The sequence below is a fragment of the Quercus suber genome, unplaced genomic scaffold (genome assembly GCF_002906115.3).
Source record: "Quercus suber isolate HL8 unplaced genomic scaffold, Cork oak 2.0 scaffold_555, whole genome shotgun sequence".
Classification (NCBI taxonomy): Eukaryota; Viridiplantae; Streptophyta; class Magnoliopsida; order Fagales; family Fagaceae; genus Quercus; species Quercus suber.
In genome coordinates this window covers 486,935-511,471 of record NW_027070003.1, presented here as the reverse complement: position 1 = coordinate 511,471, position 24,537 = coordinate 486,935, and the positions used below count along the sequence as shown (strand labels likewise).

At 31.7% G+C, this 24,537-nt stretch overlaps 1 long non-coding RNA gene across 1 annotated transcript; it reads left to right on the top strand.

Moving 5' to 3' along the window:
* Positions 1-5,045: 5,045 nt before the first annotated feature.
* LOC136063686 (uncharacterized) lies at positions 5,046-14,850 on the top strand. The gene is made up of 4 exons (XR_010625304.1): positions 5,046-6,761; positions 6,992-7,047; positions 9,598-9,666; positions 14,658-14,850. It is a non-coding gene; the product is annotated as an uncharacterized LOC136063686 (long non-coding RNA).
* Positions 14,851-24,537: the final 9,687 nt, after the last annotated feature.

Here is a 24,537-nt window from a genome sequence, read left to right as displayed (position 1 = left end):
AAATATAGGGACTAAAATAGAAATTGCTGGAAAATGTAGGGACTAAAATGTGCTTTTCGCCTAAAAATATTTGTGACTCGTTTGGATAAGCTGTTTGGAAAAAAGTGCGTTTTTAAAAAATAGCAATTTCAAAAAGTGTGGAGTTGTTTGGTAGTGTAATTAGAACAATAATTTTCAATGTATAAATAATATTACACGTATTTTTACATATTTTTTTTAATCACATGTATTTTTAAAAAATACAAACAATGTTACTAGAATAACATTACCAAACAATCCTTGTATTTTTAAAAAGCAGTTTTTAAAATCACAATTAAGCGTTTGGTAAATATGTAGAAAAATGTTGTTTCTATTAATTGAACATTTAGATAATAGATGCAATTATTATAATGGGCTTATCACAAATTGTAGCCTATTACTCTCTATGGTTGTAGCATAAGTCTCATCGTTTCAATGTAATGGTTGTTGATCTTTTATTGAAAGTTTGACAGATTATCCGACGGCTCTGGTGGTCGGACTCAGGTCCTGACTCCAAAAACCCGACACCGGCGAGTCAGGTTTCGGATCTCTTCCTCTAAAACCTGCGAAACCTAACCCGCCCGAAAACCATTAAAATCCGGCCATTTTTTCACTTAAATCCGTCGATTTCTGGCACAATAAACACCGGATTTGCTTGAATCGATGATTTCTCATCACGATTTGGCAGAAATCTCGCCAGATCTGATGAGATCTCATCGGATCTTGGATGGATTTGGAAGATCTCGCAAGATCTTGCCGCGTTTCGGTGGATTTCGGTGAATATCGGGTTCACCCGAAACCGACAACCTCCCACTGGCAACCCGAACCAACAAATTCATTACTGTAACGAGTCAGTTGCAGGTTGAAAAATAGCCCACCCGATCTTGTATGGGTCGGTTGCTGGTTGGGCAAAAACCCGACCCGCTCGACCCATGGACAACCCTAGTAACAAGTGTAATAAGAGAACGTGATATCAGTTTAAATTTGCATTTTGAAAAAAGTTGCCCTATACTATGAATTGATAACGTGCTTTTTCAGCGTTTGGTAAAAATGCATCTCCTTATAAATCGCCTAGCCAAACAACTTATTGATTTGGCCTTTATATATATATATATATATAATATATATATATATATATATATATATATATATATATATAAAGGCTTATTTGCTGATTAGTCATTATTATTTTATTTTATTTTTTTTGAAGCATGATTTGTCACTGTTTTAAACAAGTGTTTGTGTTTTTTTTTCCCCCTGTAAATATTGTTTAAGAGACACGACTGAACACCAATGGTACTAGAATTTTTTTTTTTTTTTTTTTTTTGAAATGGTACTAAGAATATTAAAAGGTTTTACATAAATAACCAAACAAAAAAGTTATAATATTTCGGTGTTTTTAAACATAAACGTAGCAGCCACATAGTACAATAAAAAGTAGTCAACAAAAATTAAACATTTCACTTTTATATTATACTAGTCACTAAATTGTGCAATGCATTGGAATAACAACTGGATGAGTTTTAGGAGAGAAAAAAAATAAATAAATAAAAAAGAGCTTCTTTTTGTTGGGATTTGTACCCTTGAATCCTATTGTATGATATTATGTATGACATGATGTATGATTTAATATTGTAATTAATAAAGTTATTTTATTATTATCTGAAATAATGGTAACATGAATATTTGGACATTATCATATAGTCCATGAGATGCACAGTATGTGATTTATGTGAAAAGTCACAAAAGACATAAATCACAAGTTCTTTGTAAACTCAGAATTTAATTCATAGTCGGTGATGAAATTGGACGTTTCATCTGCGAATATTATAACATATTAACTAAAATAATTTGTCTTGATCATGGAAGTTGTGACTTCTAGTTGATATGTTGATATGTTTTAAGATTTAAAACATATTGAACAAGACCGCTGTAATATTTGTTATTCACCTAACGACTGTCAATTGAATAATGAATCTCACGACTTATATTTACATAACTCTTAATCTTGAGAGGATAATGAACCTGATCATGAAATGTAGGTTGCTTTGATATATCAGGAGTGAGATCTAAAGTTACGGTTAAAACCTCAGTATATTAGGTAGCCACATTTAGTGTTGATGGAACATATATTCTCAAGATGGAATTCATAGTCTCTTAACAGAGATATAAAATATTCCCTTGAGATAAGTTTAATGAGTTTGTTATTCAGAATGTTAGGCCTAACTACTTTAGTAAATAGTTACTAAATTATATATTTATGAAATTGAATTTCATAAATATATGATGAATAACTTAAAGGATTAAACCGGGCACTCAAGGATTAAGATGTAGTAATCTACAAAGTGACAGTCTTCATTAATGACTTTGTATTACTATGAATATTTTATGAAGGGGTTGCATATATAATAAAGTCTTGGGATATAATCTATTAATAAGGCCTAGAGTTCAATTATATTTATATAGTGGTATTAAATATAATTAATGGTAACTTTGGACTTGTTAAGAGTTGACAGAAAAGCCCAAGGCCCATTGGAGCTAGTATCTTATTTGTTCCATTTTGGTCCCACTCCAAGCCACATACTAAAACCCAATTAGGAAGACCCAAAAGGCTAACTCAATTAGATAATCAGTTATTAGAAGAGAAACATACAGAATTTGAAAGAGCATGAATTTGAATGTATGTTAGTGTTGGACTCTCTCTCATTCTCTCTAGAACAAACTCATATAACTGATTGAGAGACCACACATCTTGAGCGTTAGTGGGATTGGAGTGAAAATTGAAAGTCTTCTCAAGAACTTCTCAATTTCAGTTTTGAATTTCACTGGTTCAAGGTACACTCTCTTGTTCTCTAATTCTGAAACTTACATAACACATGTTGACAATTGTGAAAGAAGTAGATCCGTAAGTTTAATTTTTTCCGCTGCGTACATGTATATTTCCATCACTTTTTTTTTAGTTAGAGTAATAAGCAAAAATGCATGAAATTTTTTAAAAAATAATATTGAAAGAAATAGCACAAAGTTTTATTAGTTAAGTAGAAAAAAGCAACATTGTTTTATTTATTTATTTTTTGTGGGAAAAAATAAGAAACAGAATGTTGCATCTTTAGTTTAGTTTGTGTTGTATATATAGGTATATACAAGATACAGAGGCGGAGCCACGTAGCCCCTTGGGGGGAGCTGTAGCCTCTGCAAAAAAAAAAAAAAAAAAAATCCACTAGTGTACATAGAAAATTTAATTGGACCCTCCCAATGATGAACATCCGCCCCATCCCTCATATCTCTTCCATTCTCCCAAGCTTGCTTTAGTTTTAGGCCTCTTTTTGTACTCCAATAAAACAAAACCTGGCCCACCTTACATTTAAATACCCAAAAGTCCAAACAATTCACAACAAAATTTCACTTTATCAACCTATTCTCAATCTCAAAAAACCTATGGAAACCCTTTCTTTCTTATTCTTTTTTTTTCTCTTCTATGGTACACTGCCACTGGTACCTCTACCAGCCCCCAAAACTCAGCTCATTAGTTACAGTAAAAGAAAACAAAACCCTCAGCAATCAACCCTCCTCAGTCCTCACGCTCCCAAAAAAAAAAAAAACTGACCATTTTTTTCTTTCTTCTTGCTTTCTAAAATAAATCACTTACCATATTTCATTGTCAAATTTCAAGATTTGGAACTTAGTGACTGGTGAGTTTTCTTCTCTTTCTTCAGCACTGAAAAGCTTCTTCTTCTTCTTCCTCTTCCTCGTTGTTTTCGAATTGTAACAAGTTGGAAGCGAGCTTCAAGATCTCACTGACGGCTTTGGCACTGGACAGAAGGGACAACCTACTCTTCAAGCTCCCATCAATTTCAACAAGATCGTTGCGAATTCCAACGAGAGCTTGAGATTGCGATTGCGACTGTGATTCTGATGATGATGATGGATCAACGGCTGCGATTGAAGAAGGTGGTGGCGGGGCCAGGAAGTTGGCGACGCCGGAAACTGGCGGCCGAGGGTTTGGCTGAGGGCGGAGAGGTCGTCTTTCACGCCATGTGGAGTCGTGGATGGGCTGTGATCATCGTTATCTTGCTCCGACGAATCTGGACCGTCGGATTGGAACGATTTGAATAGCCAAGACATTACTGTAAATTTGAGTTAATGAAATTGAGAAACAAGAACATAATCGAAGAATGAGGATTAGGTACTTGAATCGGTTGTGGAGTGATTTCTTTATGTTATCTTTTTATTTTGTAAATCTGAGTGATTTTATGGTCTTGGTTGCTAAGAAAATGCAAGAAAATAAAAGTAAATTTTTAATTTTTAATTTTCTTGGCAAGCTTAGCTGGGGAAGAAAAATGAAGAACTCGTTCTTCATGTTCTTCCCAAAAAAAGGAAAAAAAAATTAATTTAACTAATTTTTTTTCTTTTTTTAAAAAATAATTAGATTAAAATTTTTTATCTGATGTGGTTTTTTTTAAAAATTAAATTGCTGACGTGGCATTTTTAAAAATGCAAATATTATTTTAATAGACACGACAATATTTACTATTGGACCGTTAAATGAGTAATGGCAGGGACCAAAACGGAAAGTGTTTTTCAGAATAAGGACTAAAAGAAGTAAAAATAAAATGTAAGGACTAAAATGAGAATCGCTTGAAAATGTAAGGACTAAAATGTTCTTTTCATCATATTTTTAACCTTACCCTCACACATGTTCACCAATTATATGATTTGTCCTTAAAAAAAAGGCGTAAATGCACTTTTAGTCCCTATATTTTGACGTTTTTTCATTTTAGTCCCTACATTTTAATTTTACCACTTTTAGTCCCTAATTCAATTAACGCGTTCCATTTTAGTCATTTCCGGTAAGCCACCAACGGAAATTGTTTAGGTGGCAAACTGATGCTGACATGGCCAATTAAAAAATAATAAAAAAATTTAATTAGCATTTAAAAAATGCCACATCAGCTTTTAAAGATAAAAAAATTTATTAATGAATTTTAACAAAATTAAAAAACAAAAAACAAAATTAAAAACAAAAAAATAAATCAATTCAGATCTACAAGAACACAGTCACAAATTTAAACATCATCACAAACACAAAAACATCATGCACAAACAAACCCAGAACAAAACACAAACATTAACACAAGATCACAAACACAAAGAACACAATTAAAAAAAAAATATATATATATATCAAAGTAGCTGTACTGCAAGACATCTGAAGAGGGACTTTAATAGAGCTGCACACGATTTAGCCAAGGAAACCAGATCTGCAGAAACTTCACAAACTTGGTTTGGGATGGACCCTCCTTTTCTGCAGCAAGCTATTCTGTTTGACCGGTCTAAGTGTTAAAGTCCCTCTTGGGATTTCTTGTTTTTTTCTTTGGCTTACTCTCTGTTTGTAATTCAATCTCAGTTTTCTTTGGTGAAATATATCAAAGTTTCCTTTCTAAAAAAAAAGAAACCCGTAAAACAAGATCACCACCTAAAACTCACCATCAACACCATCACAACACCATCCACAACCCAAAATCCAAAATCAACCAAAGACCCACACCATAAACCCACGAAATGAACCCACAACCCAGAAACTTAGATCGGTTAGGGGCGAGACCAGTGGCGAGTCGGCGGCATGTAAGGTCGGAGGTGGTGAGATCGGCAACTTGTAAGGCAACGGTGGTGAATGTATTCAACCTCTGATTCAATTCCAAAACTCAACCCAAAATTAAAGTTGAGCAGCACCCAAAACTCCTCGAACAAAATCATCCACCACCACCGCAAACAAAACCCCAGCAACCGAAACTCAAACAAACCCCAATAACAACCACTGAAACTTAAAGAAACCAACCCAGCAACCACCAAAACTTAAAGCAGCCGGCCGATTTAAACCCATAACGACCGATTCAAACCCACCCAGCAATCACAAGCAAAACCCAGCTAATCCATTATCGTCTCTAATCACTCTCGACGATAACTGCTAAATCCTCGTCTCTTGTCGTCGCTCGATTGTTGTCTTCGCCGGGAATTTGGTCCTTTGTAGCTTCGTTCTTGTTTCTGCGTTTAAGGTTTTGGGGAAATTAGGGTTATGGCTTATTCGAGGCCGGTCTGGGTTCGGGGATTCCGGGCCAGTCGTGGTGCAGAGGGACCGGAGTCTTGGGGGGAAGAGAGGTTGTTGTTGCTGTTGGCGTTGGGATCTTGCGTTAATGTTTGTGTATTTTGTGTTTTGTTCTGGGTTTGTTTGTGCTTGATGTTCTTGTGTTTGTGATGATGTTTAAATTTGTGACTGTGTTCTTGTAGATCTGAATTGATTTATTTTTTTGTTTTTAATTTTGTTTTTTGTTTTTTAATTTTGTTAAAATTCATTAATAAATTTTTTTATATTTAAAAGCTGACGTGGTATTTTTTAAATGCTAATTAATTTTTTTATTATTTTTTAATTGGTCATGTTAGCATCAGTTTGTCAACTAAGCAATTTCTGTTGGTGGCTTACCGGAAAGGACTAAAATGGAACGCGTTAATTGAATTAGGGATTAAAAGTAGTAAAATTAAAATGTAGGTACTAAAATAGAAAAACGTCAAAATATAAGGACTAAAAGTGCATTTACGCCTAAAAAAAACCCACACCGTTTCAGTGGTTAAGCACTTTATCTGTGTCTATATATATATATAACTTCTCTTCAAATTTTTTCCTTCTCATGCCCTTTTTCCTCTGCGAAGCCTGCCGCCACCGTCAGCCAGCGAACCCATTGCCGGTAAAACTGAGCTCTTTTGTTTTTTTCCTTTTGCTCTTGTAGTGCTTGAGATTTTCTTTCTTAAAATTCTTCTCCTTCTGGGTGAATGTTTGCGTAATTTTTGTGTCTCTTTGTTTTTGTTCAAAGATTTCATTGTTATTGACATCTTTATTTTTGTTATCTATATGTTTGTTGAAATTCCCCAGTGAATAATTTGATTTAGATTAACTATATTCTCTATATTGTAACAGTGACTTGAACGGTGCCCACTGGAATCTCTTTATTCTGTAATTTTGGATAATACTTGGTAACTTCATCCACTTTTTTGTTTTTCATGAAAGTATCTGCGTGTGAGCAATTAGTAATTCTTATCATTTTTGTTGTTTGATTTTGGGGGTACATGAGAGAGTTTGAATGTTAAGGATGATTATAATTGCTCTGTCTTGATTTTGATGTTGGGAAAGTAAGTAGACATGATGGGGAACTCTTATGGCAATTATCACTATATTAGTTATATCAGTTTTGCACATAAAGGATCTTATTCCAATTGTTAACTTTGTGTATTTAGCAGTTTCAATTTGTCTCTTTATTCTTCACCAATTGTTTTGTTTGTATCAATACTTTGTTTCATCAGTAGTAATTAGAAATCCGATTGTCCTAATAAGCAATAGAGTGAGAAAGCATAAACACATCGGTATGTAATCAATTGTCTGATGGGGGAAGGGGTGTATGGTTCACAAGACCTTCACCAAAGCTTGGGCTCTTTTGTTTACACATTTTTTCTTTGTAGAATGACAATGTTTTTGGCATTGAATATTTTATGGTTTGAATTAACATCGAAATCAATGGAACTAAAATCTTTTTAGGTTAATGGTTTGTTTATCTATTTTCATGTTGCTAATAGCTTTATAATAAAAAAGAATATGTAGTTGAGCTAAAAAATAAGTCAAAAAATTTATCACAACCCCGGTGTAAATTTTGATTTGTTTCTCTGCTTAGTTTTTCGAAGGGATTTCCTTCCCTTTGTAAATTTGAATTTTATTTTATTTTTAGGTTTCTGTTTAGGCACTGATCTGTGAGCCTTTGATATAGAGATAAATTCAAAATTTGAAAGGAAGTTTTAGATTATAATTTTTATTGGGTTCCATTAGGGATTTCAAGTTTAAATTTGATTCAAGTTATAATCGCTTAATATGTATACAAATATAATTGAATTATAATAGTCTTTGAGATTGTGTATTTGAAAGTTTAGGGAAAACTAAAAAATAGGTATGCTATTTTTATGATTCATTTGTGGTGGGTTTGTGCTTTGACATTAGAGTTAGAGAATTTCTTTGCAAATTTGAAAATTTTCATTGAGAATGAGTTTGGGTTTGATTTAGAGGTTGCTTGGTGTACTTGAATGTAAATTTTGAAATGAACTGTGTATGTGAATGTAAAGATTTAATTCAGTGCAAGGTTTTCCTATCCTTTTTTTGTGTTATCCAGAAAACGACATCTATCCAATTACTTTTCAAATAATAGGATCAACAAGAATTTCAAACACAAGGAGTTTGCATAGTAACAGGAAATTACTATTATTCAAATCCACCAGAAATATTCCAGCAGAAAGCCAGTCAACAAATAATTGTAAGTTAACAAAATCTATAACTTAGGGGGGAGGGGGAGATTAAATGTGAAACCTGATCATATTGTTGTCGCTTCTCATCATCTTTCAAAACCTACAACGACAATAAGAATAATACTTGGTTCTAGCCATTTGGTATATAATATTAGAAGACAATTTCAGGCTTTGTGAATGAGAGGGGTTGGGAAACTGAGAAGTGGATCTGATTTGATTATAATTTTTTTAATGGTGGGTTTGTGCATTGAGATTAAAATTTTTTATTTTCTCTGCAAATTTGAAATTTTTCATTGAGAGAGAGTTGTGGGTTCAGTGAAGTGAATGATAGGGGTTTAAGAAGAACGTAGTATTTTGATATTCTTATTTTGGGTTTTAATTTCGTCTTTTCTTTGAGTATTTTCAGTTTAGTTGGATATGAAGTTTCATATTCAATTAAACTTGATAAAATAACTGATGTGAGTACTTTTATATTACATTTAAATAATAATATTAAACGTTTTTAATGTTACTTATACATTTCATAATACATTTTACACAATATTCTATTAACAATGTTATATGAGTGATGCTACAAAGAATTTGTCAACAACTTACCAAGTGAAGAAGATGCTGATTCTGTTAAATTACAAAAAGCAGATGATGCAAGTGATGTACAACACGCAGCTAAATCTGCAACTATGAAGAACAAAAAAACTATTCATTGACTATTGCAGATCGACAAAAGAGAAAGAGGAAACAAAGAATCCTTTAAACTGTTAAAACTTGTGTTACAAATCATTTTTAACTTTTTTTTACAATAATGTAATCACCATTAGAAGGTGTTCTGTTATGAGTTGAGAATACATAGCTGACATTACAAAATAAGTGCGAAGGAATAGTTGGTGTAATGTATATAATTAAATTCTAAATGGTGTTTGCCATAAAGGCATGTATACTTTATTACTAATACATGTATTGCACTATTAGTGTGATGTAGATAGTTTTGATTATGGAATCTATATTGGTTCATTGTTCTGTTTGCTTGCTAAATAAAAGAAAAAAGAGGAAAAAAAAAAAGACTCTTCTGTTGTTAGACGATTTCCCATTTTTAAATTTTTAAAAAGTATATTTAACTTAGCAAAGTTGTTAGACAAAATAAAAGTTTGTTGCTTAAGAGTCTATTTTTTCAATAACTCATTGTGAGAAGATAAAGTATTTCTTTTAAATGGTTGGAACATATGGTTTATTGTGCAGGGACTGTGGCATTATTATTAATCCAGTGGATATCATTTTATAGAGCAGTTGAAACAGAGACTTTGACAGGTAAAATCTCTTTCACTTTCTCTCCAATGTGAGTTGCCCATATTGTTGTAATGAATTTTAAAGGATGGAAGTTGTTAGCATGCATTTTTTTTTTGAAAACCTTTGAGATTACAATGTATTTAAAGCCACTTAGAACACACAATCCTTGTCAGACTAATGCCGAAGCACATAATTCTTGGTGTTTAAAAGTAAGCATAATAGTTTTCCCTTTCAGTTAACTTAAAAAAGGTTTTTTTGCTGCTCATAATTTGTATCATACTCAGAATGATAAAATTAAGCTATTCTTTAATCACACAAAGTTCAAACTTTTCTTAGAAACAATACCAATTTTGTTAATGAGAAAGAAAGGAAAACAACTACTGTTCATTATCTATAAAGGAAAAACCAAACAGCCTGGCAACCCCCAATCTGTTGTGTGTTAGACAGCACCTTTAAAATAAAATACCCGGCTGTTTTGTTCTTATTCCAGAATTTGATTGAATTCTGTATAGTGTCCATTATGAAGATCTAATAAATGGACACATATTCTCCTTTCTACAGTATATATACACAGTCTAATCAGGGTTGATAAATTAGCAAATAGTTTTTTTTCTTTTTCAACCATGCGTTACATACAAAGGTATAATGTACCTGTTTTTTTATTTTTTATTTATTTTTTATAAACACAGTCTCTACTAGACTATTGGTTCTCCCTATTACTATATTTAATGGAATATAGATTTTAAAAAAATCATAAACTATTATTAGATAAAGGAACCCAATAGTAAGATATTGAAGATCAATATTGAACACAAACTCTGACTTAAGGAGAAGCTACAACATATATTTAGAGTCCAGAATGCTTCATCATGAACAAAGGCCTAAAACTTTGGGTAAACAAAACACGTGTTCTATTATTGAGTAGATAGAAATTAATTGGCCTGAATTCAAGCTTGACTCACATGTTTCATCATCCTTAGGGTGTGTCTAATTTGATATCCCTTTTAGATTTGAATAATTTAATGTTGAAGCATTCCTACTTGTTGGATTTGTTAGGACTTAGGAATGGTTATTTTGGGATGCATGTTAACTGATTTTTCTCTCAGGAAAAATTGAGATAAAACATGGTAATATGACCTTTTTGGCTAATTAGTAAGAGGTAATTTTCTGCGTTTTCAAGTTGTAGCTTATCATGTAAAATTATGCATGACTGTCCCTTCTTAGGCTCATACCATTATTTTTTTCTTTAAGAAAACATGTGTGTTTTAGTTTTGCATAAGGTTGTTATGACATTCATTTTCTTTTCCCTTAAACTTGATAATAGTTTGCCCTTTTCATCATATCCTTGATTTGTAGGAGAATATATCTCCGTCCAGTTGACGATAGACTATAATATGCAGGATTTAGGGAGTTTTCAACTATATTATTAAACGACTCATTGGAGGAATAAATTCATGTTCTAGGGGAATAAAAACTTTTTAATTTGGATTTTCATTTAGAAGAAAACATGCATCTTTAAAGGAGGCTCAAAATTTGTGTATGTTTATAAAATAAAAGAAATTTGTTGAATACTTAAGGTACCAGATTCCAATTTTAAAACAAGTTTAATCAAAATTTTCAATTAGAATGCACAAAAAAAAATGCAAATTGTGTTTTGTTAGACCTATGGTTAAGTGATTAAATTCACCATTTCCTAACAGCTTAAGCTTTTGGGAGAATCGGTAATTTAACATGTTTGAATTGGGAATTAAATGCAAAGTTTTTTGATTGCATGATTTAAGAATTGTCATAGTGGCAGTTTAAGTTTAGAATTTATCTTTCATTTATTAGGAAAAATCAGGTGAATAATTCATGTGTATATTACTATAGCATTACATATGATAGGTTTTACCTACAAGACAAGGTTCTGTTCAGGCAATAACCCAATGTTTATCTCTCTTTCTTTATAATATAATTACCGTTTTCTTATGGGTTAGATTTGGTTTTAAATTTTTGATTAAGGTTTTGATTTATAATTAGTTTCCAGAAGCCTTTTTCTGTTACTTCTTCTTCGTCTACTGCAATTCCAAAAGGCTGTTTATTCAGTTTGAAAAAAATTGCTTTCTTTTTGGTTTTTATTTGTTTTGATATTGATGAAATATATTTGCTTATTGTTTTTAGGCACACAAAACAGTTTGTTTAGGCTATTATCGGATTATCCTCGAACTCAGACTCATGATTTGAATTTTTCACAAAGATAGTGCTTAGTGATGGTGTTACACATTGAAATAATATGGAGTTATGCATCTTGATTCAATCAGTATGAAGTCCTGTTTTTTCAAAACATTGAAATAATACGTTGTTGATGCATCTTGATTGAATTTTAAAGCATTAACACATGAATATGAGAGTAAGATATATTGTATATGTATTATAGGATATTTCTATAAAATCTACATTTGTTCTATATTGCACTAGATTAATGGGAATTTTACTGTTAATACTGAGTGAAGATTTCATTTATTTGGTTGTTGGTGATGTTTGAGCTAAATCCTTTTCATTCTAATGAATTATGTGTATTCCTTTGAATATTAGTGCTGTAGTTAACCATTTGTGTAACTTATTCCTTAAAATCCATAGCGAAAACGGGAAAATGGTTGTGGAAATTTGGGTATGAGAGAGAAGCGTTATGGAGAAGGGTTATAAGGGTTAAATATGGCGTTGAGGAGGGAGATTGGTGCTCTAATTCTGTTCCAAGATCCTATGGGGTGAGTTTATGGAAAACTATTAGTAGTGGTTGGTCTACTTTTTCTCGCTACATTCAATTTCAGATTGGAGATGGGACTACAGTGAAATTTTGGCATGATGTCTGGTGTGAGAATAATCCTTTGAGTATGTGTTTTCCAAATTTATTTAGAATCAATAATGATAAGGAGGCTTATGTGGCTGATCTCATGCAGTTTCCTAACGGGGTTCGTTTTTGGGATTTGGAATTCTTGGTAGAAATTCATGACAGGAAATCAGTTTCTTTGTTTGCTTTTTGGGATGTTATATATGGAGTCTCATTGAGAGGTATTGGTGAGGATAAGATGTGTTGGACACCTGCTAAGAGCAAGGGCTTTGAGGTAAGATCAGGCTTTGTTGGGTGTATGTACTCAGTCCTTCCCTTGGAGAAGTATTTGGAAGCAGAAGGTTCCTTCTAGAGTCGCGTTTTTTGTTTGGACTGCAGCTTTAGGAACTATCTTGACTATTGATAATTTACGTAAGAAGAAGGTGTTAATTCTAGATTGGTGTTATATGTGCAAAAGTAATGGAGAATTGGTAGACCATCTTTTACTACATTGTCCTATTGTTTATGAGTTGTGGTCTATGGTGTTCACCTTATTTGGTATCCACTGGGCGATGTCAAAGTCTGTGGTTGAGCTCCTTGCATGTTAGCAAGGAAATTTTGGTCATCATCGTAATGGTGTTATTTAGATGGTTGTCCCTCGTTGTTTGATGTGGTGCATTTGGCAGGAGAGAAACAACCGGTGTTTTGAAGATTCTGAAAGGAATATAGCTGATTTAAAACTTTATCAGATTGGACGTCTATCATAGGAAGTCATTTTATTTTTTCAGTCTATGATTTGATGAATGCTTGTAATTTATGTATTTGATTATTTTGGGCCCCAACTGTATACTTCCTGTATATTTGGGTGACTCATTATTATGTCTTTGAATAAAATTTTCTTTACTTATTAAAAAAAAAAAAAAAAAACCATAGCGAAAAGGTTCATTTATCTTAACTAAATTTCTCTCAACCATCTAAAAACATTATTTAGTCTTTTGGATACAGATTAAATTATTGTATTTGGCTTTTAATAAGATCTTTCTGAAATCACCATTAATAGTGACATTCATTTTCTCACTGAATTGACAAAAAAACCATTTAATTTGATAAAATAAAATTTAGCATTTCTAAGAACTTTCTCGTGTATTGCATGGGTTAGCTACTAGTATAATATAAAAGCGAAATGTTTGACCACTCCTCATTGCGCCACATGGCTACGTAAATTACTGCCACTTTTACTTTAAAACAACACCGAACAATTGTGACTTTAGGTTTTGCTGATTTAAGATTCGGTATTTAACACCGTTTCTTGTAAAATGTATATTTAAACAAAAAAAACTACCAAAACCAGAAGAAAACATACATAAGGCGTAGGGAGAGAAAGCAAGACAATGATAAATCTAGGCACTACTACCGTCAAAGTAAGCACCCCGGTTCAGGCCAGCATCCCACAACAGAAGCTGGTAAAGGTATTCTTTGATCGTACATATACACTCTCAAGTTTCAACCCCTAAATCCTGATTTAGAAGAGAAAGATAGTGAGAAGGGAGAAGGTTATCTCCGTTTTATCCCCTTGATGAAAAGATAAATATTTTGAAACAACTGCATTTGATTATCCAAAATCCAAGTTTAATCTGAAAGTTACATTCACATTCTTCGTATTTTGTGCTACTCTGTTGTAAGTGCAGAAAGGATCACATTATGTCCTACTTTGTTGAAAATTGAGTGAAAATATGTAATTAGACTATAGTGCCAACTTTAGTGCTAATGGCTGTAGACAAAACTCCAGGCTTATTCTAATTTTGTCTTTTGAAGAAATTGTCTTTCAACTTCCAAATTTGAAACTAACATTTTTTTTTTCCATTTTTTAAATGTTGAAGATTTACATTGGACGTTTGTGTTATCTGCTCCCTAAGTGTTCAAGGAAATGCCTGGACAAAACTTTCCATCACGGGAAAAATCTTATAGTTTTCTATTCTTTCCTAAAGTTATTTTGTATCTAAACTTCACTAAATCCACCAATATATCTTAACTACAAAGTGAGACCCAAGCATTGTTTGTGTTAAATTGCAAACTAGTGTAGTTTGAATCATACTTTAGCATTGAATATGTTCAATTTATATTTTAACAATTTTTGTAGTCATTGTTCCCTGTTTTGGCAATCTATCTAACAGTAGATATTGCTCTATGCACTCTTATGCAGGGTAAGACATGGGTGCATTGTCATTATCAGCCCATGCTACTATTATGTCTCCTGGTGCAACCATGGACTTCTTTCCCGTGGAACATGTCACTCTTTAATATCTGAAATTGATTGGCTGATTTGCAATTAATGAATATGGATTATTCTTCTAAGGGTAGCCGATCTTATCTTTTTTTTTTCCCCTCTGTTTTGCAGCCATACATATTTTTTGGATTAGTTTCAATAATTTTTGAGTTTGATTATTAAATTTGTTTGGCCCTTTGGAAGTTCTAATATCTGAGATTTTGGTTTCCTTTTTTCTTTTTTGGGTTTATTTTGGTGCTAAAAGTTAAATCTTTCGAAAGATTTGCAACCTACATGATTATATGACTTATGTTTAATCTTTTGAATTGTGGTTTATCTTCTCAATCTTGTGTTTTTTGGTTACAAATGCAAGATTCTATGAAAATTTGCAGCATCAATTTCTGTTTGGTTGCTTTGAAAATGGATGAAAAGGAGATGAATTGAATTTGAGTCCTATGTATTATTTTTCTTTTTGTGGTCGTTTCCTTCATGGTATAAAATCACTCATAACCAAATGTAGCAGATGGGTTACTGTGTCAGATTTATGCTGGTACATACTTTTCATATTTGCTTCTGTTTTTGGGTGTTTGGATTTTGGGCTATGGAAGCATTAATTACTTACTAATGGTTGTGAGGTCTGAATGGTTTTGATTGTACACTTCATTCTTACTTTTGTTGTTGGTATCTTAAGTGAATTTTAATTTTGATATTTTTAATATGTGAAATGCACCTTCCTCATAATTAACATCTAGAACTTAGTTGCTCTTATGATGATCCATAACTTTGGATGTATAGATTCACACAATTGAATTTAATGGTAAGAAGAGAAATGATTAAATTAACAACACTGTGTAACTTTGTAAATGGTGAATCTTAATTAAGTTGTAATTGAGTGGAAATCCATAACTTCATATGTATACATTCACACACAATTGGATTTGCTGGTCACAAGAGAATTTTTAAATGAGATCAATGCTGTGTGACTTTTGTATAGGTTGAATCTATATTGAGGTGCAGTTTTATGAAAATAATTGATTACATAAGTTTAGGATTTTAGCTAGCATTTATGCGCTTCAAATAAATTCTGAGCTACATCTGCTTGATGAACAATGAATGTGGTATAATATGCATTTTCAAACTAATTTATAGTGAATAGAACTTTTCTTTTTAAAGTATTTGTGCTTCTGTATTTATTACTCAGTCTTACCTAATGCATGCTTATGATGGAGGATTCATTGCTGCTCAACAATGGACTACAATTTAAGGGCTGCAATATATGCTTTATATAATCTTTAGAATACACTTCATTTTATTATTAAAACTTCAAATAATTAATTGTTGCACATACCATATGCTTTTAACAATGCTTATGCATAATTTTTCCATTGCATCTTTGTCATGTTTTGAGTTTTCTATTTTTTTTTTCTTCCAAAACGATTATGTCAGGAAGAACAAATGGCTATTTATTTTGATAAAATGTAACTACAAATGATTATATATGCTAGGTGTTAGATAAAAGGCCTTAATATGTACTTTGATTCCTTATACTCATCTAATCTTATCTTCTTTTGTTTCTATTTAGCTTATAGCTTAGAGGTTATATACCAAATTTGGACGCTATGATACATTAAGAAAGTAGACGAAATCAATCTTGATTAACTTCCAAAGTTTTTTGGGATGTAGTGAAATTTTCTCATTTTAGCAATTAAACAGATATTTTGAGGAAGAGTGAGGAAAAGATATTAGGTTTTATTCATGTTGTTTTCATGATGAAAGAAATTTGAATAAGTTCTACATTTTGAAATGAAATAATTAATTTTGAAAGCTTATATCCACTTACTGTTTTAGTTATTAATTTCTTTAAAGATTAGAATGAGAGAGATTTGTTTCTTCAAGATTCCAACTTTTTTCTTCAATAAAGCTTCCTCAAATGCAAAAACATATAAATACTTTTTTTTGTTATAATTTATGATTCCTTTGGGTAGTGTTTTTTTTTTATTATTTATTTTTATTTTTATTTTTAATATTGTGTTTGCGCTGCCACTCCGAATTTATGTGATTGTTTCACTTTAATTTTAATGGAAGTCATTTTTTTTTTTTAAAACTTTATTAAGATTGTGGTTACTGGGTACAAAGCCAAAGCTGAAGCTTACATGACGCTTCTCATTTCTCAAATTGGGATACAACCATCAGATTGAACTGAATTGTTCCTCCAGTGAAGTGTACAAGGGTATAATGTAATTTACTGCAAAACATAAGTTTAATAATAGAATCTATGAAGAAGAAGAGTTTAGCCTGACATCCAGGTGAATATCAAAACAGAAACTTCACAAGTCCCTTTATACACCCCAACGGTACTTAAAGCCCCTAAACCATAGGTTCTATTAACAATCTCTAAAACTACAAGGAAAAAAATTACATATTCAACTGAAAAAGAAAATAACCTAATATTTCTTTAGATTTGTATTGAATAAGAAAATAACCCAATGTTACTTTATGTTTCCTTATCAGTAATTTTACTGTGCATTGAACGGGTTAGTTGACATATGTCCTAATTGTTCCAGTTCTTCAAATAGTTCTTGGCTTTCTCAAAAGTGGGTTTGTATTTTTGGTTTTGTGGTTTTTGTCATTTTTTTTAATACAACATTTCTTATTTAGTGTTTTTATTATTGCATGTTTTTTTTTTTTTTTTTTTTTATTCTTTAAGCTCCAATGGCAAAAACCGAGTTGATCATCAAGGTATTGAAAAATATCTCTACCTAGAAAACCCTAAGTTTATGTGAAGGAAAACTTCTCAATGATCTCACAAGAGATTCACACAAACCGCAAATATGAGCAACAAGAGCATCCAAAGCTTCTCTAAAAACGTGGCTAGGGTTTCCTTTATATAGTGGGAGAAGTAGATTTGAAACCCTAATCCTTAATGGGCTTGGGCTGAGTTGGAAAATTCTGCAGAAAAACGTTCTGCCTGAGATTCGATTGATCGAGTCTTTCTTTCGATCGATCGAGCCAAGCCGAAATGCACCAATGCATCTGCAGCCTCTCGATTCCAACTTTATAAGAAAGACACAACTTTGAGCAACCTTAAACAAGACTAAACATATTGTTTTGATCATGGTTTGCCAACATTACACATTAGAGTTCTAAATACATAAATTCCTAAATTTTTAGAACCTAACAATTTCCAATGTCCTTTGTATAGCCATCTCTATTTTATTTCTTACTCCTCTTGACCACATTTTTATTTTCCAAATAACGGTTATTAATTGACGTTTGATTTCATTTGTTTTTTTCTTCATTCATTTATTCTTTATCAATAAGAAATAGATATCATGGATGGCTTAAATAGTTATAGATTTAGTTACGTTAGTGGTATGTCAAAGGGTTTATTTATTTATTTTTTCAAGGAAATATGAAAGACATTTCTCTAGTTTGGTCTCAATTAATTAAGATATCTATAGGGAGAATTTTTGTTCAGCCCTCAATCTATTTGTCCGCTTTAGAGGGCAGGCCACGGGCTTGCTGCTTGCGCAAGGCACCGAGCTTCTATCCCCTTCACGGCTTTGTTCTCGTTTGCGAGTGTGGAAGGCATGCTTAGGCACTTTGTGCTTTGCAACATCCGTCCCACATCGCTTAGAGAAGCGCCCCCCTCTATGCCTTATAAGCAAGAGCTCAAGGCATAAGGGTACCACTACTCACAGTAGTGGTACCCTTATGCCTTGAGCTCTTGCTTATAAGGCATAGGGGGGACGCTTCTCTAAGCAATGTGGCATAAGGGTACCACTACTTACATGTGAGTAGTGGTATCCTTATGCCTTGAGCTCTTGCTTATAAGGCATGGGGGGGCGCTTCTCTAAGAGATGTGGGACGGACGTTGCAAAGCACAAAGTGCCTAAGCATGCCTTCCACACTCGCAAACGAGGACAAAGCCGTGAAGGGGATAGAAGCTCGGTGCCTTGCGCAAGCAGCAAGCCCGTAGCCTGCCCTCTAAAGCGGACAAATAGATTGAGGGCTGAACAAAAATTCTCCCTACAATATCTATAATATATTAACGGAAGTAATAATGAGCCTTAAATTTTTTTTAATGTATGAAGTAGTTAGGTTAGTGGTATGTCAAAAGTTTTGTAAAAAAATTTTAAAAAATAATTCCAAGGAAATGTAAAAGGCCTTTTTTGAAAAATGAAATTGTGACTTTTTGAATTGTAGAAATATGATTGTTTTAATTACCTTGTGTATAGATTTCATTATTAAGTTACAAACATCTAAATTAAAGAAGATGAATATATAAATGCAAAATTATATGTAAAGTTAGAACCGCACAAGATAAATATGCATAGATAAAATTTTTTTTTTTTGATTATTCATGAATCATTATTTCATTGTTTACTTATAAATATCTAAATTAAAGTTTTTTTTTTTGAAAAAAAAAATCTAAATTAAAATAGATGAATATGTAAAGGTAAAATTATATGAAAAGTTAAAACTACCCAAGACGAACGTTTGATTACTTGCAGATGTGTGTTTTTGGAAGATTAAAAGTATACACAATCGTTTTAGTTGGAACTATATAACTATACAAATATTGTAGAACCACCATCATTTGTAAATTACTAAGTTTGGTGGCCTTACAAAATAGATATTTCATTTTGCAAAAAACTTTACATGAACTCCTCTTTTGTGACAACCTTTTTTTTTTTTTTTGCCGAAACAACTTGAGAATATTAAGAAGTAAGTTAACATATGTGATAGTTGTAAAACACATCAGTGATATGAAAAATAGAAAGATTTAAATATTTAAAAAACATTTTTAGTAGATTGTAATATAAAACATTTTTTTCTCAATATTTTATGTAACTTTTCCCATAAGATCAATATTGTTGGCATCCTTTAAAGATGATACATAATATTTTTGAGAAGAAGAAGAAGAAGCAGAGACGATGCTAACACATAATATAAAATTATTAAGTTTGGTTGATTTAAATTTGTGGCAAAAAAATATCAATGTATCTATGATAAAAGTTTTTATCTAAATGATATATAGTAGTCATATTTTTTTAGACTTGATTCAAAAAGTTCATTATCAATAGCCTTTTAAGTTTACAAATTGCTCAATCTATGGGCCTAGACACATTCAAAGGGTGCTATCTAAGTGATAAATTATATGACCCTTTATCACACAAATATATTGATTCCCCCAATGTATGGTAAAAGAAGGCAGGTTTGTGTCTAGCCATTTTCTTGATTTATGCTGCATAATTTAATAGTATAGAGGATGTGATTGAATTTAAATGTTGAATACAATAAGATGAGAGAGAAAAAAGAGTAAAAATAAAATATATAGTAGTAAATATCAAATTATTTAAGTCATTCTATATAATATAATAACATTATAGTATTAAAAATAAAATATATAGTAGTTAAGATGAGAGAGAAAAAAGAGTAAAAATAAAATATATAGTAGTAAATATCAAATTATTTAAGTCATTCTATATAATATAATAACATTATAGTATTAAAAATAAAATATATAGTAGTAAATATCAAATTATTTAAGTCATTCTATATAATATAATAACATTATATTATTATATACTATATGTGTAATGCAGTAGGATAATATTTAATCAAGGAGAATATAAAAGATAACAACTTAAAACACAAAACTAAATTACATCAACCCAAAGTAGAATTATATTAACACAAAAATTTATCAACCTAAAGAATTGATGCAATAAAAAAAAATCATCAACAAAAAATGAAAAACAAATTGAGAGAGAGAGAGAGAGAGAGAGAGAGAGAGAGAGAAGTAACCTTTTTTGTGTGAGAAAACTATGCATGCATAGAATGAAAAAGAAAATGTTGAATTTATAGTAAGATGTCAAGAATAAGAAGAGTCAAAATAAAGGAAGATAAAAAGGTAGAGGAAGAATGATATTAAGTTAGAAAGTAGTGGGGAGATGAAGAGGTAAAAGGGAGGGAGAGTTTTGGAAAATTAATACTAAAAATAATGGTTAAAAGATATTTTAATTTTTAAATAATGGAGTTTTTAAGTCACCTTAAATGAGAAAATGTTTAAAAAAATATATAAGAAAAATTGGAAACAAAATATGATGACATGACTGCTGATGTGGCTCAACGTGAGCGTAACAACATTAAATGCTACGCTTCAACTTTTAGTATTATATAGATTGTTTATAGTCTCACACTTTCCCCCACCATTGTCATTGTCAAAATAAGTGTCCAGCAGTGTCCTTGTGCTTTATGGCATCAAGGGAGTTATGGGTCATTGGGTGAATGAAGTATAATATGTGGCTGCTACAATTTGACTAATAGATATAAATGCTGAGTTGATCAGATGTGTATATATATCACGTGACTTCCAATATTAGGTGAGTATATATATCATATTAGAGTGAATAGATTCTAGCAGCATCAAGAGGGAATACAAAGCCACTAGATTGATGAATTAAGGCTATCACGTGGCTACCAATATTAGGTTGAATATATATTATATTAAAGTGAATAGATATGAATAAAACATATGGCTGTTATATTCAGATTGATCAGATATTCATTATTCGGCCATATTGGAGTTTCATGAATATCTATGATTACGTTAATGGAAAAAAAATCTGATTAGGCAGCAATATTTTTAAGTCCAAAAAAAAAATCTAATCAAAGCTGAAAGTAAATTAGATGGTTAGGTGAATAAATGGAGAATTTTGAATATATCAATATTGTCTAGGATAAAACTGTTTAAGTGTGAAAATAGATTTTTAAGTGGGAAATTGTGTATTGATGAACCTATTTTTGGTATTGATAGGTTCTAATTCTACTAAATTGTTGTGATTCAAGGGAGGTTGATTTCTTTTATTTTTGCAAATAAGAGGTAAGTGGTGTTTACTAATTTTAGGGGTTTTTCCAAAACAGTGTTGATTATCAAACTATTCTATATCAAAGAAATATGTTGATATTCTATATATAAATTGATATTTTATAAATGTTTGATGTGCACTATTCGTTTTATGAAAAACTTGTGGGACAACCTAAATTTATTTAAACTTGTATGTGTGAATATATCTTTATATTTTGAGAATTATGAATGGATTATTTTTGTGAGCATATTGAAATGTGTTTTGAAAACCTATGGCAAGTCGTGATTAAAAGCTCAGTATTGTATTTAGTCCTTAGCAAGGGACCATCATACTGCAGCTAGTCCTTAGCAAGGGGCAGTCCCAGAAAAGGGGACAGTGCACATTTGATAGCTCCTTAGCAAAGGAGTATACTATTGAGGATCCAAAAAGGAAGCTCCTTAGCAAGGGAGTGCACCTTTAGGTTCCGAAGGAGCCATCCTTAAGAAAGGGGATGAAAAGGAGGTTTCAGTCTCAAAAAGGGGACAACACAACCCTGTCAACGGGGCGTAAGCGTTGACCAAGAGAAAAATCTAGGAAATTGTTTATATGATGGTATTGATATATGTATTATGATGGCTCACAATATAAAGATATTTTCTTTTTATATATGAAATATTTGATGGTGAAATATTGATGAGTTACAAGTTATGAAATTGTTGTAAGAATTATTTAATTGAAAGGTTTGTTCCCACACCCCAATGTTAGTGAATTCCACTTATTGAGTTATCTCACCCCCCCTCTTTATTTCCCCTTATAGATACGTTAGAGGGATTATTGGAGTAGAGATTCTTGGGAGATAGCAGTTACAAACTATTTTGTGGAACTGAGGATTTTGTTATTATTTTTATGGCATTAAACATTGTATTGAAGAATTATTTTAAGGATGTTTTATCTTTTGTGAATTAGAGCTCTAACTTTTGTGATGAGATTTAAGGTTATTGGTTTCTTTTATTTAATATATTTTTATGGATCATTCAGATTAAATAGACTTTTATTACTTATGATTTTGGGGCGTTACACAAGCACCCACACTTGTGAGTTTGAGATCCCACTCAAAGGTTTAGCAGCACAAACTCTCCAGTTTGTGACTCCAAGACCACATTTGAAGGTTTAGATCATCAGTAGTTTTTGATCTTGTTGCAACAACTTCAGATCTACCGGTTCTAATGATTTGAGAATGATTTCCAGTAGTGACTTTGAAAGAGGAAGGCGTAATACCTTTTAGATCTCACAAGAGCACCTCCAAAGTCTTTTCAAAACATGCCTTAGGGTTTCCTTTATATGTTATGTGAAATAGATCTGAAACCTAAATCACATAATGGGCCAATGGGCTGTTGTGCTTAATTAAAATTCTACAGAATTTTATTTTTTGCGATTTTCAATCGGTCGAATCTAATTTTCGATTAGTCAGATTTCACAGAATTCGAATTCTTCTTTCTGCAGCTTGTATGCTCTTGTGTTTTGACTTGTAACACCTTGAGCATTGTCTAATCAAACCTATAGATCTAGGAATCTATATCTAGACAAGTTTGTGCTCACGGTTTGCCAATTGTTCTAAACTTTTAGAACCTAACATAAAGTATATGAAATATACGAGGCTTGAGAATTGGATGATGATGACGCTCTTCACCTTTTTAGTTTGAAGGCTTTTGATAAAGATCATCCTTTCAAAGATTATCCAGAGATGTCCAAACATTTTGTAAATTATGCTAAAGGCCTTCCTTTAACTATTGATGTTTTGGGTTCTTTTTTATACAATAAAAGAAAGGTGGAATGGGAAAGTGTATTAGATAGGCTTAGAGAATTTCCTAAAAAAAGATATTATGAAAATACTTCAAATAATTTTTGATGGACTTAGGGAAACTGAGAAAGAAATATTTCTTCATATAGCATGTTTTTTTTAATAAGAAGGACAAGATTATGCAGTAGAAGTATTGGATTGTCTTGGCCTTTGTCCTAAAATTGGATTAAGGGTTCTTATTGAAAAGTCTCTCTTAAAACATTGTGAAAATACATTTTGGATGCATAAGTTACTACAAATAATGGGTCATGACATAGTTCATTAAGAACCTGGAAAGTGGAGCAAATTGTGGCTATATAAAGACATTCACAATGTGTTGAAGAAAAATATCATAAGAGAACATTCAAAGAACTTTAGCATATACCTTATCTTGACATAGTTAATATCTAAACAACTCAAAAAATCATATATCTTGTGACTTACTCATCCCTTTTTCTTTATTATTAGGAATGTGGAGCAATTGAAGGACTTGTCCTTGAATTGGGTAATCAACATATATCCAAAGAGGCATAATGGAACCCTGAAGCTGTTTCAAAGATGCCCAACCTTAAATTACTTATAATTCATGGTGCTCCCTTTCTGCACAGTCTCAAACACCTTTCTAATGACTTAAGATAACTTGATTGGAGTGAATATCCTTCAAAATCTTTGCCATCAAGTTTCCAAATAGATGAGCTTGTTAAACTTCATGTGTCACAGCAAAATTGAATTACTTTGGGAAGGAATAAAGGTAAGACCATAAGATTCTTATTTTAAGTACTCCTATGCAATTTTATTTTTCATAAAAAATACTAATGTGGCATTTGGTGCGGGGTAATGTTTTAGGATTCCCAGTAATGTTTAAAGATTCCTATGTTTGGTTGCAAATCATGCTAAGGAATTTGATACCAGGGGAATTTGGATTCCCCCTTTAAACGCCTCTCAGTAGGAATGTGGATTCCCTTAAAAACAGGTGGGTATCCAGATTTCCAAACTTAAAGGAAATTGTATTTTTTATAAATTGACAATTTTAACAATTTTCCTTTATCATCTAAGCAATTAAGATAAAATATAAAACAAATCATCAATATCTTTTGCCGCTAAAATAACATAAACAGGATAG